Source organism: Ambystoma mexicanum, chromosome 11, assembly GCF_040938575.1.
Source record: "Ambystoma mexicanum isolate Mex_15411 chromosome 11, UKY_AmexF1_1, whole genome shotgun sequence".
NCBI lineage: Eukaryota > Metazoa > Chordata > Amphibia > Caudata > Ambystomatidae > Ambystoma > Ambystoma mexicanum.
In genome coordinates, this window is record NC_090934.1 from 108,290,489 (window position 1) to 108,303,831 (window position 13,343).

A 13,343-nucleotide genomic window follows, 5' to 3' on the forward strand; every position below is an offset into this window, starting at 1 on the left:
CTGCTTTGAGGCCTTGGTAAAGGACTCAAGGACAGGATACTTCAGTTCAGAGTCAGCTCTTTTAGCATAGCAGATCCTTTGCAGATTGGGTGGTCCTGGTCCACACCACTAGTCACTCCCAAAGTTCCCTGGGAGTGGTTAGGGGACAGATATTCCTTCTGTCTTGGATGGCTCCTTCTTTACCTCCGGCGGAGGGTTTTGAACAGTGCAACTGTTCCAAAGGAAGTCCAACTGAGAATCCTTAGAACGTCTCTTCGGCCTTAAAGAATATTTGAGGAACTGAGGGAATTCCACTCATGGGGTGCAAAACCCCTTCCTTTAAATGCACAAGTCCAAAGGTCATTGGTCTAAAGCTAGACTGCTTTTTAGGACAAATCTCTGCTCCTGGCTGGAGTGGACATTGCCCTATTGATGTCACATCCAAAGTGTTTTGCTCCAGTGGAAATGGAGGTGGCAGGAAACGGAAAGACAGTGAAAAAGAAAATGGTAGAAGGCTTCTTCCAGTGTCCGGAGCTCTTCTGCCTATCCTTTTCCTGCCCCCTTCCCTCCTACTGACAAAAAAGACCTTTAAATATGCAGAACCCTGATATTAGGCTGATCCTCTTGAAGGGGTTAGCTTCTTTGATTCCTGGGTAAAGGTCATCTGCCTGCCGTATGGTTCTCTCTGGAGAGTGGTTACCTGCCCTCTCAAAAAGAATCAAAGACTGGCTGGGTCCTCAGGGTTTCTGTCCAACCATGTGGCAGTATCAGCCTGCCTGACCCTAATACACATTCCCTTCCAGAGCAGAGCTGACTCACAGGGGCTGACACATGTGCAATATTAATTCTATTTATTTATTATAATGTGGTACAGTTTTAAAAAATTAAAACTTTATACATTTAACACAAATTCTCAAAAAAGAACAAAATATTAATTACATTAATTACTTAGAAATCAATACATCAAATAATCGAATATCAAGTATTAATCAATCAAGCTTTCTCATATAAATACAAATACACAAGCTTTCATATATACATTAACAGAAAAAAGAAAACATTAATAAAACATTAGTAGACAGATCACCCGGGCGGGGATATATAAAAGAAATCCCAAGGTTACCTAATCTTAGGTCAGGTCATTAAGAAAGAAAGAATACCTCCTACTGGCCACAACTACGCATTTGTTTTTCAGCAATAGACCAGATGTTAAATAGTGCAATATGGAGCCTAACGTTAAGTGTGTTAATAAAATAGAGCCAGAACTCATTAGATCCCAAATGGTCCCTCTTACGTACATAAATTCCAAGATACTTGGAGTAATGATGAATCATCGATGGGCACTGTGTTAGCACATGCCTTGCAGTTTCAAGATTAGAGAGAACACCACACATTCTGCAATTTCTTGTAGATTCACGCGGCGCATCATCCCAGGGTCTATTCGCTAAAGTGGGTAGATGGTTCATACGCATCAGTAAAATTAAACGTCTCAGTGCTGGGGAGGGACATTATTCTGCTATTACTTTTTCAAACAGTACCTTCATTAAATTCGCCCAGAATAAAGGATTACTCTTTATAACTGCGTTGGAAAGCCCGTTAGGACCCGGTGCACGGGATGCTTTTAGGTTCTTCATCTTACTTAATAAGTCATTAATAGCGACTGTAAAGGGAGAGGGTATAAGAGAGATACAGCCAGATGACTCTTCAAACCCAGCACAACTACCGTTGCGATTTTCAAGAAAGGAAACCCATTCCTGGACATCTATCGGGTTCAACATTGGGATTCTGCCTTTGATCTTTGCTCCCCCTAAGATTGCCCAAATACTCCGGGCGTTCCTAGAGCAAAGTACACTCACTGTTGTAGACCAATTGCCCAGTTTAAGATTTTTTTTGTAGAATTGTAACTAAGCATGGTATTTGTTTTTTAGTTTTCTGATGTTGAGGGCAATTAAATTCAGGGAGTGGTTAGTGGTTCTAAGTTTCGGTATATCTCCCCTAAGTTTGCATTTGGCATTGCGATTTATCATATCAAATGTGGGACTAGAGGACTTTTCCTTCGACGTCAATGGGTGTCTGCACATAGCGTGCTCGCCCGAAAAGTTGACTACCCATTTTTCTATTTCTTCGGGCGACATGGCACCTAGTTTTATTTCAAAACCTGAGTTCCACTGGCCAGTTACCCTGGTATCCTTAAGAATATTATTATCAGACTAGATATTTCGATTTGCTGGATGGTTTACTGGTATTTCTCCATTAGAGATTTCCCCTGGGGTAGAGGAAATAGCATCTATGGTCAAAATAAGTAGATTATCATCACTCCAAGGGCTATGGGTAACTGACATATCAAGGACCATGGACGCCACTTCATCGCTGGTGTAAATATAATCAATCGTACTCTGGTACAGTTCGTGATGCCAGGTACTCTTTTCAGGTCTGTCACTCTGAGTTTGACCGTTCATTATTTCCAAATCCCAGCATTTGAAGAATAGTCGCCAGCATTCGCCCTCGACATCCTCTGATACGTTCTCCATTCTACTATATTGGTGTAGAAGATTGTTATTAGCTGTTGCCCTGTCTCCAGCAATATGGCAATTCAAATCACCAGCAAGAATAATGAAGTTGGAACCGGTGCCCATTCTCCATTTGCCAATTAAATTGTGCAGTGCCTCTCTTATTAGTTCTCGATGTTTAGCGCCAGGGGGGGTTATAAACATTAATTAGAAGCACTTTTACCCTTGAAACACCCATCCCTACTGTAGCTTCAATTGCACAGATACAGTCCTCGTAATTTGTGGTTATCTTAACACTTGAAATGGTATTCTTCACTCCAACCAATAGTCCACCATAAAGGCGACCCCTGGGTCCTTTCTTGGCTGGGCAATGGTGTATAGAATAACTGTCCATGCAAAGTGGTGACGTAAGCCAAGTCTCCTGGAGTAGGAAGAAAGCTTGGGTGTCAATAAGTGGAAGAGAACCCCGAGAAGTAAGAAGATGGATGAAACCTCGAGTATTCCAAGACAGAAGGGAACAAGTTCACTGCTTCTGAAGGACCATTCGAAGTGAATCGGCCAGCCATTTCAGGGTGTTCTGAATGTCACTCAGCTGTACCTTCTTACTAGTAGGGAGGTTGGATGCTGTGGTCTGACTGTTCTTCCTGGTCTTATCTGCGTTTAAGATTAATGGATCCTCTTCTTCTTTATTTACATCGACACCCAGTCCCACTTGTGTTAGACTAGATTTATGAGCACAAATTAGCTAGATTGTGTCCTGCACCTCACAATGTAACACAATAACATTGGGATTGGGTACTTTCAAAGGTTTCACAAAGAAAACAATCTTCAGACCATATAACCCGTAATTGAGGAATTAAATGGAGTTTGGCAATCACTTGAGATCTAGTCAACTATTTATCGGCATTCCTTTGAATCAGATTTTTGATGAAGCATATTTTTGGTTGGGTGCAGTTAAGTTTGTCATTTTGTTTCATAGCTGACGAAGATTTCTGTGGATGTTTGTCTTTCCGTCGTGGGGTGGAATATGCGTTGGTTTCTCCCTCTGAATAAATTGGTGATCCTGGATCTTGATCATTGCTGCTGACGTACGAAATCTCGTTAGGTTTGTCGGGCAGTATCCAACTGGTTAATTTACCTACTTGGGTGCTCAAGCGCTTCTTTGATCGGCGCGCTCTTTTCCGTGCTTTCCTAGATTTTATTGGCACGGGGGCTATTGCTGGAAGTGGAGAGGCTATAATTACAGGGACTTTTTGGTTCTCTAACAGTCTGGTCAGTCTCCGCTGCTTCCTTCATGTAGGGGCCACCTCATCTTCCTTTGATGCAGATTCAATTTCTTCGTTGGTAGAGAGAGCCTCAGTTACAGGATTGTTTCCAGAGCCTACATGTTCCAAATGAGGAATATCTTGCAAGATTCTAGGGTCTGGTAGACCCAAGTGGAGGACCGTGTTGACATGAACTCTGCCACAAAGTTTAAGTAAAATTTTTAAAGCAAATTGCATAGTGCCCATCGAAGCCTCGAGTTCAGCAATTGATGCTGCATGGGTGTGGGAAAGATCATTACCCCTAGTTTCATCTACCGCAGCTGACCCCTCCAGGTCAATATACAAATTGGGTGAAGCCGAAAGGCGGTCTCTTTCCGAGATAGATGGTGAGATATCGGGGAGAGATGGTAGTGAATCTCCAGATTTGGTGGGTACAGTGCCTTCAATTATTGCTGGGTCTTGAGGCTCAGCAAATGTTGCTGCCAAAGTATCAGCAGCACGTAGCACCTGAGCTTCAACTATCTGACCACCATTGATAGCAGAATTACCCCCTCCTGGAAGTGGGGTCATGGATTTTTGGATGGACAGGCAAAGATTCAGCTACAAATTGTTGTCAATGTCCTCATAGTTTGAGATATCCAATTCCTGACTCCCATTAGGATTGGATTCTCAGAGGTCTCCTAGGGGTCCAGTAGCCGTGTGACAGCAAACAGGATCTTGAACAGCCCTTGATTCCACTAGGGCTTGTAATGACTCATTCGCTGTTAGCAGATCTCACCATGGAGTTTCCTGAGTTTCCCCTCCGGTATATCTGGGCAAATGCAGGTGATCCGTGCACCCCAGCACCAAACAGCCACAAAACAGTCAGCGCCCTTGACACCATCGGGCTTCACGCCACAAGGGCCAGCTGGCTGTGAAGAAGATGTGCGGCGTCGGGGGTGGGGGGCCTGGCCAAACCGATTCAATAAATTTAAAGAGCACAACGCTGCTTTCCCACTGCAGCGGCTCCGTGTAGCGAGGGTCCTCAGCAGTCACTGCAGAAGCACTAATACAGCCAAAAAACAGTCAGCGCCCTTCACACCGTCGGTCTTCTGATGTGGCGTATTAGTTCTGATGTGGCGGCCATGATCACATGCTAAACTCTGGCATAGCTTTTTTCTTAGAGATTACCCTGCCCCTAGCCTTGGGTACTAATGATCATCAGAGTTTGGGTACAGGAGACATATGTAAATGTTGTCTCTGTGCTGTAATGACTTTGCTGTCGCTGCAGCAGTTAAGTGGGCATCTTGTGTCCTTGGAACCTGCTCTGCGCCATGAGCAGAGTGGGGGCTGCAGATCAGTCTACTGATGCAGCAGGGCACAAGTACATTATGCTTTTGGCATGGGGTTGTGACAAAGGGGGTCTGGTTAGCAGATTACCTCTATGCAGAAGGAATCACCCCCATCTGTTTATGTATTAATACAAATATTTTAAAAAAGCAGGGCTTTGCACCCTTGCCAGAAATGATTCCACACAGTCCCCTCTGTGACAACAGCCATCAGTGTGTGGATATTTGTACATTAAATATGGTACCTTTTAGCAACCTAACCATGTGTTCTTGCACAGAGAAATTCAAATCTGCTTTCATGAAGAGGCCTTTAATGAAGTCCAAACAGGAAGCAATTGGTGCACCAGGCATGCACACTGTGAACCATACAGGGGCCTAGTACCAGAGGTGCTGGTTAGGACTCTCAGTCCCAGAAGGGAGTTCAATTAAGTTTGATCAAAAATAACACCTTCTGTCGTAAGATAGAACATAGAGGTCAGTGAAAACAAAAAGTAAACAAAAAAGATGGCCACCAGGGAACGGGTAGAAGGGACTACAAGTAGTCCCTTCTCCCCTTTCCATGGCGGCTAGGTCATGGCTGCAACCTGCCTGACATTGGTTTTGTCAGGTTGCTATCGTCCCAGCGAAGGCCAACAAGCTCATTGTCCCTCGTCGGGTACTAATATTTAAAATACCTTCCAAAAAGCAAATATACACATATTTCAAGAGCATTCCATACATATTTGTGGCTCTGTAATTATATTCAATCTGAGCTTTTTGATGTTGGCCTACTGTATTATGTACACCTCCCGACAAGTTATATCTTTGTTGATATTTTTGTGATTGTGTGTGCAGGCTATTGTAAATGTATTATATTCATTATGTACCTTTAAAAAAAAAAAAAAAAAAAAAAACATATGCTTCTCTTGCAGCTCTTTCATTTATAGCTGCTCTTAAATTTGCTGTGCCCTTCCCCCCTCGGGTGAACGTTGCACCTCTGACGTAAAAACCTATTAAAACAAAATGGCCCCTGCTATCATTTCTACAAAATGGATGCGGGATTCATCATGCGCCAGCCTGCCGGCTGCGAGGAGATAATGACTCCCTCGGCTTGCGCTAACTATGTTTGTGAAACAAGCATTAAAAGGAAGGACTACGCCAAATAAATATTTAAACAATTACATCAATATCCATTATCACCCCGGCCCAGCACGGCTAGAGGCAGGGCTCCAGGTGCAGGCCTGCCATTTCAAGCACACCCAATTAATGCCTCTAGGAGTCACTTATTCTGAGCTAGATAGCAGACATACAAACTAATGGAGACAGTGTTTGCGAACATTCTGTAAATGATACAACCCGCACTTTGCATTGCGTTGCAGCGTTTTATGATGCAATGGGCCTCATTACAACCTTGGTGCTAAGTGCACCAACTTTACCACCATGGTGTAACCTCCGTTTACACCATGGTGGATGGCGGATTTACCGCCCCATTCCAAGGTGAGTGGGGCGGTAAATCCCCATTTCCCATTTTCCCTTCCCCATTCCCATTTTTGCCCCATAGGGCATAATGGGAGTGGGGAAGGCGCTAATTACGCCGCCGTAAATTACGGCGGCGTAATTAGCACCATGGCGGGTTAGCGCCATGGATTTTAACGCCTGCTAAAAGCAGGCGTTAAAATCAGAATCAGGCGTTAAGGGTTAACGGTGGCGTTAACCCTTAACGCCTGAGTTGTAATGAGGCCCAATGTGTTGTTATTGATTTGTACTTAGCTTGTATCTCTCTGTATAGGCGGGGGGCTGGTGAGAGGCGGAGCTTGGATCGGAATAATACATGATGATTTAGCTGTGCTAATTAAAAAGGAAAGACAGACTAGCGACTTTTTGTGAGTTTTGCAGTGCTCGTGAAAAAGTGATTCAAAGCCTCCAATACATTCCAAACACGTGTCGTCTGACCGTGCAAGGCAGTGCTAAATAAGATAAGCACAGTGGGCCTCATTACAACTCAGGCGGTAATGGGTTTACGGCGCCGTAAACAGCGCCGACCCTTACCGCCTGAGTACGAGGTCCCTTAGCGCCATGGAGGACTTAACACCTGCTTTTAGCAGGTGTTAAAATCCATGGCGCTAAGGGACCATGGAGTTAATTACGCCACCGTAATTTACGGTGGCGTAATTAACGCCTTCCCCACTCCCATTATGCCCTATGGGGCAAAAATGGGAATGGGGAAGGGTAAATGGGACATGGGGATTTACCGCCCCACTCACCTCGGAATGGGGCGGTAAATCCCCATTCCGCCATGGCGTAAACGTAGTTTACGCCATGGCGGTAAAGTCACAACCCAGGCGGTAACTTACCGCCTGGGTTGTAATGAGGCCCAGTGTGTGTGTTCGCCTGCTTCAGATTTCTGCTTGTAATTTCAAGATCACAGGGTCTAATCCCAGGGGAATGTGTCCACATTTCATTTATTTGAGTGAGCTGAAATGCAATACCATTGACTTGAGGAATAGTGGCACATGTCATTATCACGAGTACCCATGGCTGGCATTATGCCTGCAAACCTAAACTGGCATATAGAGTAATGCCTTTGACGTTTTCTGATGCTTGTGACTTTATTCTGTGATTAACAAATGTACTCCCATACTTACCCACGTGCCCTTACATTTCTATGGAGTCAATTTTGTAGCCTATCCCTTTTCTTTTCAAGCATTTTCAACTATGTTTACTGCATACAGAGCAGCACCACTTTGCTCCCCTGGGAAATGGCTGTAACCTGGGGGGGCTCTACACAGAGCACAGTTTCCATAAAGGGAGAGGTTGGATAGGGCTGCGATGTCCAATTGCCCATCAGGAAGTGTACTTGAAAGTCCCATTGCTGGGTCACTGTGCCACAATACACCACCTGCTGCTGGTGAGTTTGCGTTTCACCTTCAGATATAACCCTCATTGTAATCCTTGAGGCCATTGATATTTTTGTTGTGGTCTGTTCTGCACTTTCGTCTGGAGTGAGCCACTTTGACTGTGTTTTCAACTACTTTCTGTGCTACTGCTGTTGTCCCCTGCCCCGATCTAGTGGGGTCTGTCTTTATGTCCTGCGGCCTGCCTAGAGGGAACAATTCCACCTGTGTTTTTAAATTCTCTCAGCTGTGTTTGAAGCATCAAAACACATCTATGAGGCAGTAACTGATTTGTTCAATAGGTTTTATTTCCTCTTGATTATTTAAAAATAAATATATTAAAAATTAAAATAAGTCATCTTGGGTGAGAAACACTGACAAACTAAGGATATAGTTGCTTGCTAAAAGCATGTGAAATTATAGTAAAATATAGTAGGAGTTTTGTAATGACGTACAGTCTTTGGTATCGGGTAATAATATCCCTATATATATGGTCTCCGTATATAATGTTGACGGGAAGAAGTTGTGGCAACATTACATAGGTGACCATATATATAGGGGAAGCGGGGGTTGCAGGGGTGTCCCCTTTCCCCTTGAAAAAAAATGCGACAATGTCCTCTTAAAAAAAAACAGCAATTTTTCGGGGATTTGTTTGCATGGGAATATTTTTTGAGGGACATTATTACATGGAACCCAGTCTTTGGAGTCTCGTGGGGGGATTGGCACAGAAAAAAGCAGGCAGAACGTGGGTGTAAGTGCGCGCCCACAACACTAAGGTATGACAGGCTGCCAACAAGCACGTGGCTGGTGGGACCGGATTTCACTGAGAAAGGCTGTTAAAGGGCCTGTCTCTGTAAAAATTGAGTTTAAATCGTGACTGTTAGTCTTAAAAAAAATCTGCTCCCTCTGTACTTCGGGCATGACCCTCATTTCTGAGCCGTTTGTGAATTTGGGATGCGCTGTTAAATGACCAGATACGCCCGCTTATTTGCACTAATGCGCAAAGATGGAAAAAGGACATCTGAACCAGCGCATGCTATATGCCCTCATTCAGATGCCCTTTGTTAATTGGGCGGCTTCTTTTTTTTGGCGCAAGATGTGAGATGTGCTAGCCCAAAAAGGTTTTGAGAATCTGGCTCAATGGCCTAGGAACCTATGGAATCTTGGAAATCTATAGAATATGAGGAATCTATGGAATCTTGAAAATCTATAGAATCTGAGGAATCTATGGAATCTCATTTTTCAGGTTCCCATCTTTAGAAATCATGTGCATTTTTCCCAACTGCTTGAAAAACTAGGTGTGAGATTGTTTGTAGCCAGAAGCCCCATTTTGTGACGAAGCCTGCAAAGCGCAATGCAAAGTCGACAATGCACTTTGGGACGGACAAACAAAAAGAAGGTGTTAAGAAGTAAGGGGCAGGGCCTGTCTAACCATGGAGCAGAAGTTCATCTTCACCAGGCCCCCAATTACAAAGTCCTCCCTTATGCAGATGAGTTTTACAACTTTATTTTTACTTATAGTCACACTTTTGTTTGAGTGCAGGCCTGTGCAGTTTTCTGCTGTTAAAACAAGTTCGGTTTATTTGATATCTTTTTTGTAAACTGATATCTGTTTGATATCATACCCTGTATCACGCAACTTTGCTTCAAACAGAAGTAGTATTGTCTCTTGCATGATGCTTCAAGTGCAAGAGACAAGAGGCCGCCAAAACTATTGTCATTAAGATAAGAGCTTTAACGTGAGAGCTTGAAACAGGGGCTTTGGGTGCAGGTTTGTTGTAATGCTTTTCAAAGCAGGTTGACATATGAGGCTGTATTTGTGTTGTTTGGCCTATCTGTCCCACCTATTTACACCCATCTCTAAGTTAAATCAATATGATTTTCCTCCCCTGTTCAGTCCTCTGTGGGCAAACCACACCAATGTTGCACTCTTTGGCTGATTTCCTACTGTGTGGTTAAGTTGTCAGCCATGTTTACTTCCAACATGGCGGTCGCCATGTACTAATGTTATCAAACAGTTATTTGACTAGATTGATGCTTTTAAAAATATGTGCTACAGATTCAAGTGTATGTTACACATTGTACTGTATTTTGTATTTAAAATAACCAAGTTACTGTAATAGTTACATTTTGTTCGAAAATGTCCAGTACTCTCTTGTGGGTGTGGCTGTCTAGTATTTTCTTCTGTTAGTACCTTATTGGATATGCTGTATGTTAGTAGGCTATGATTGGTTCTGCACTATGTGCTTTTTTTGGCAGGGTAGCCCCGCCCCCCTGCATTAAGAGTTTGGTTTAGAGCTTGTTTATACTCTGTCATCGAGCTAGAAGAAGGTGACGTCCCAGTGAGATGGGAAAAAGTTGTCCTTTTGACCACCCTCCAGGGTGTAAGAGGAGGCACTTAGCTTTCATTAGCCTGGTTTTGCTTTACATTGGTAACTGTAAATATAACGTATCCGATCCGGGTGCTAGTCACCCCCCGAAACGTGTGTGGAGCCACAGTGTTGGCGTGCTGGCATGGGAGATGACAGTGCTGGAGAAGGGGAAGGGTGCAGGCACTCAGTTGGTCCTTTTCAGCAGGACTGCTATACTTTTTCATAACACAACAGTACCATCATGGCTGCTGTATGTCTCTGGCTGCTGTGTAATGGGAAATGCGAGCACTTCCGCAAGTCGGCTATACACTAAACAGCAGTGCACTCGAGCATACATGCGTTGTGTATGTTATATTCTGTGTGTGCAGTGTGCTTTCGTTCCCTAAAAAGAGATGGGATTACGAGTGTGCTTATTTTTGCTTTGCAGGTTGTTATGGCTTTCTTTGGACACGTTTTTGGTGAATTTTCAGGTCTCCAATGACCAACTGCCGTTGGACACACTTGGTTTTGTACCCTTTACAGCATAATAGCTTCTGCGCACAGAGGCCGAAGCATTGGCCTTCGCAGGAAGGCTGATCTGATTGTTCAGGATGGAAGCGTCCCTCTTGTTATCTTTTTATGGTCTGCTGTGAGATCGCTGCTGGATGTGATATGATATGGCATTTATAACACACCTATACACAAGTGTTTCAAGGCACGATAGTAATCCTTTCACAGAGATACTAGGGTTTCGGGGTGCAATGCAACTCTGGGAGTCAACATTTCACTGATGGTCTGCCAATGACAGAACGCTCCATTGTGTTCATGAATTGGAACCCTCCACCAAGCCATTCTTTGCTACATTTCATTGTGCTTTACGTTTTCAGTGACTCATTTTCACTAAGGTTGTCTTAACAAGTTAGGTCCCGCATTGTATTTATTTCACTGAGATTGTGGCATCTACCTGGAGGTACATTTATGAAGCAATGGTTGTAGAACCAACCCGTGCTCATATTAGTTAAGCATTACCATCAAACTTTGCACTCAAAGTGCCAGCCAGTGTTTTTTTAAAGCACTCTTCTGAGAGTTACACTCTACTGGTGTGCTGAACATGTGTTAACCAGGTCTGTCTTCAGCCACTCTATTTAAAAGCACGCACACTACCACCCATCTCTCTGCACCCGCCCGCCCACACTAGCCCTTCTCTCTCTACACTCACCTTCCAACCCTACCAACTCTCTCTCTACACCCACTTTCCCACCCTACCAACTCTCTCTCTACACCCACCTGCCCACCCTACCAACCCTCTCTCTACACCCACCCATCCTATCACCTCTCTACACCCGGTCACTCTACCAACACTCTCCGTACCTCCACGCGCCCACCCTACCACCACTATCTCTGCCCCTTCCACCCTACCACCACTTTCTCCCCCACCCTACCATCACTCTCTCGACCCCACTCACCCACCCTACCACTGGTCTCTCTACCCCAACCCACCCTATCACCACTCTCTCGAGCCCCACCCAACCCGCCACCATTCTATCTATGCCCACCCACCCTAGCACCACTCTCTCTACCCCCACCCACACACCTTACTGCCACTCTCTCTACCCCCACCCAACCACGATCTCTACCTCACCCACCCTACCACTCTCTCTACAACCCGACTACCAATCTCTGCTCTCTCTAATCCTTCCTCTTACACTCTTGCATTATTTTTCATACCTCACTCTCAACCATTCTCGCTCAATTTCCTCTTGCTCATCATCAATGGCACCCTCTCACAATCCTTTCCTCCCTTTCTCCATTCTCCTTCCTTCACATTCTCTTACACACCCGCACCCCTTATCGCATCCTCCTTAAACATTGCACTCTGCTCCTTGCACTCTGGCGCCTACGAATGCAAAATGCAAATATCAGCAGAACACCATGCTCTGTCTTCATGCAACTCTGAATGCCGGTCAATACCTCCGCTGTCACATTCCCAAATACATTATGGTCTTGGTTTGTGCTCGACAGCATAGTGTTCTTTTGCAGCTCGAAACCACACTGCAAAAGATTATCTCTCATTTGCCGGAGCAAATTCTTAACTATTTGAGATGGAATATGCAGTTATGCTTTATTCAAATTGTCACTAGCTGTAAAGCTGATATAGATTGTATGTCCTCAGATTGTCTGTGTACTAATTCGAGAATAGTATGAAAAACAGTGAGGAGTGTAGTTCTGTTCGGATAGGGATTGTTCCTATGTCTGACTACCATTGTAAGTAAGAGTCGATCATTAGTGGCAAGTAATTCATTGTTTTGGGTCTGGTCAGGTGGAATGGACAGGTATTGCCGATCCGCAGGATTGTGAGTCGTGGTATGGAGATGGAGACGACTTCTATAGTGGGTATAGTGTCCTTCGCTATGGGTAGGCAAGCACACACTCTCCTTTGATTTTCGTGCTCTTTTTTGTTATATCGTTTGAAAGTATGGAAAACCATTAGGTGGGTCATTAAAAGAAATCTCGCGGGACTTAACGAGAGCTTGTGGATGGTGAAGGCTGTCACAAATAGCATCTAATTTAGGAAGTGAAGAAATAGAGTACATGGATAGATTGATAAGGTCTTCAACACTTGCCCTTGACGAAGCATCCAGAATTGGTTGCCATGCCTACGGGAAACCACGCCTCCCATATATCCATCTGACTTGGGGGTGATGCGAGGGGAGACATGCATGGTAGCAGCAATCTCCTCAGGATTCTCCACCGTGGCTTTGTCTAATTGTTGTGTTTTTGAGGGGGTTCTGTCAGGCGTTGTTAAATTTTCAATACATTTCTTGGCTCTGGATTTGGATGGTTTCTTTACCAGAGACTGTTATTTTCCTATTTTGCAGTTTTCAATTGTTTTGAGTTGGTGCTTTTTCTAGCTTTTTTCTTCTGTGGAATCGGATGAAATAAGTCATACAGTGGCGCGTTCTTCAGATCGGGTACTATAGTGTCATGATTTCCCTCAGTCAGGCACCACACTTTCAGTAGAGATAGAAGCAAAAAT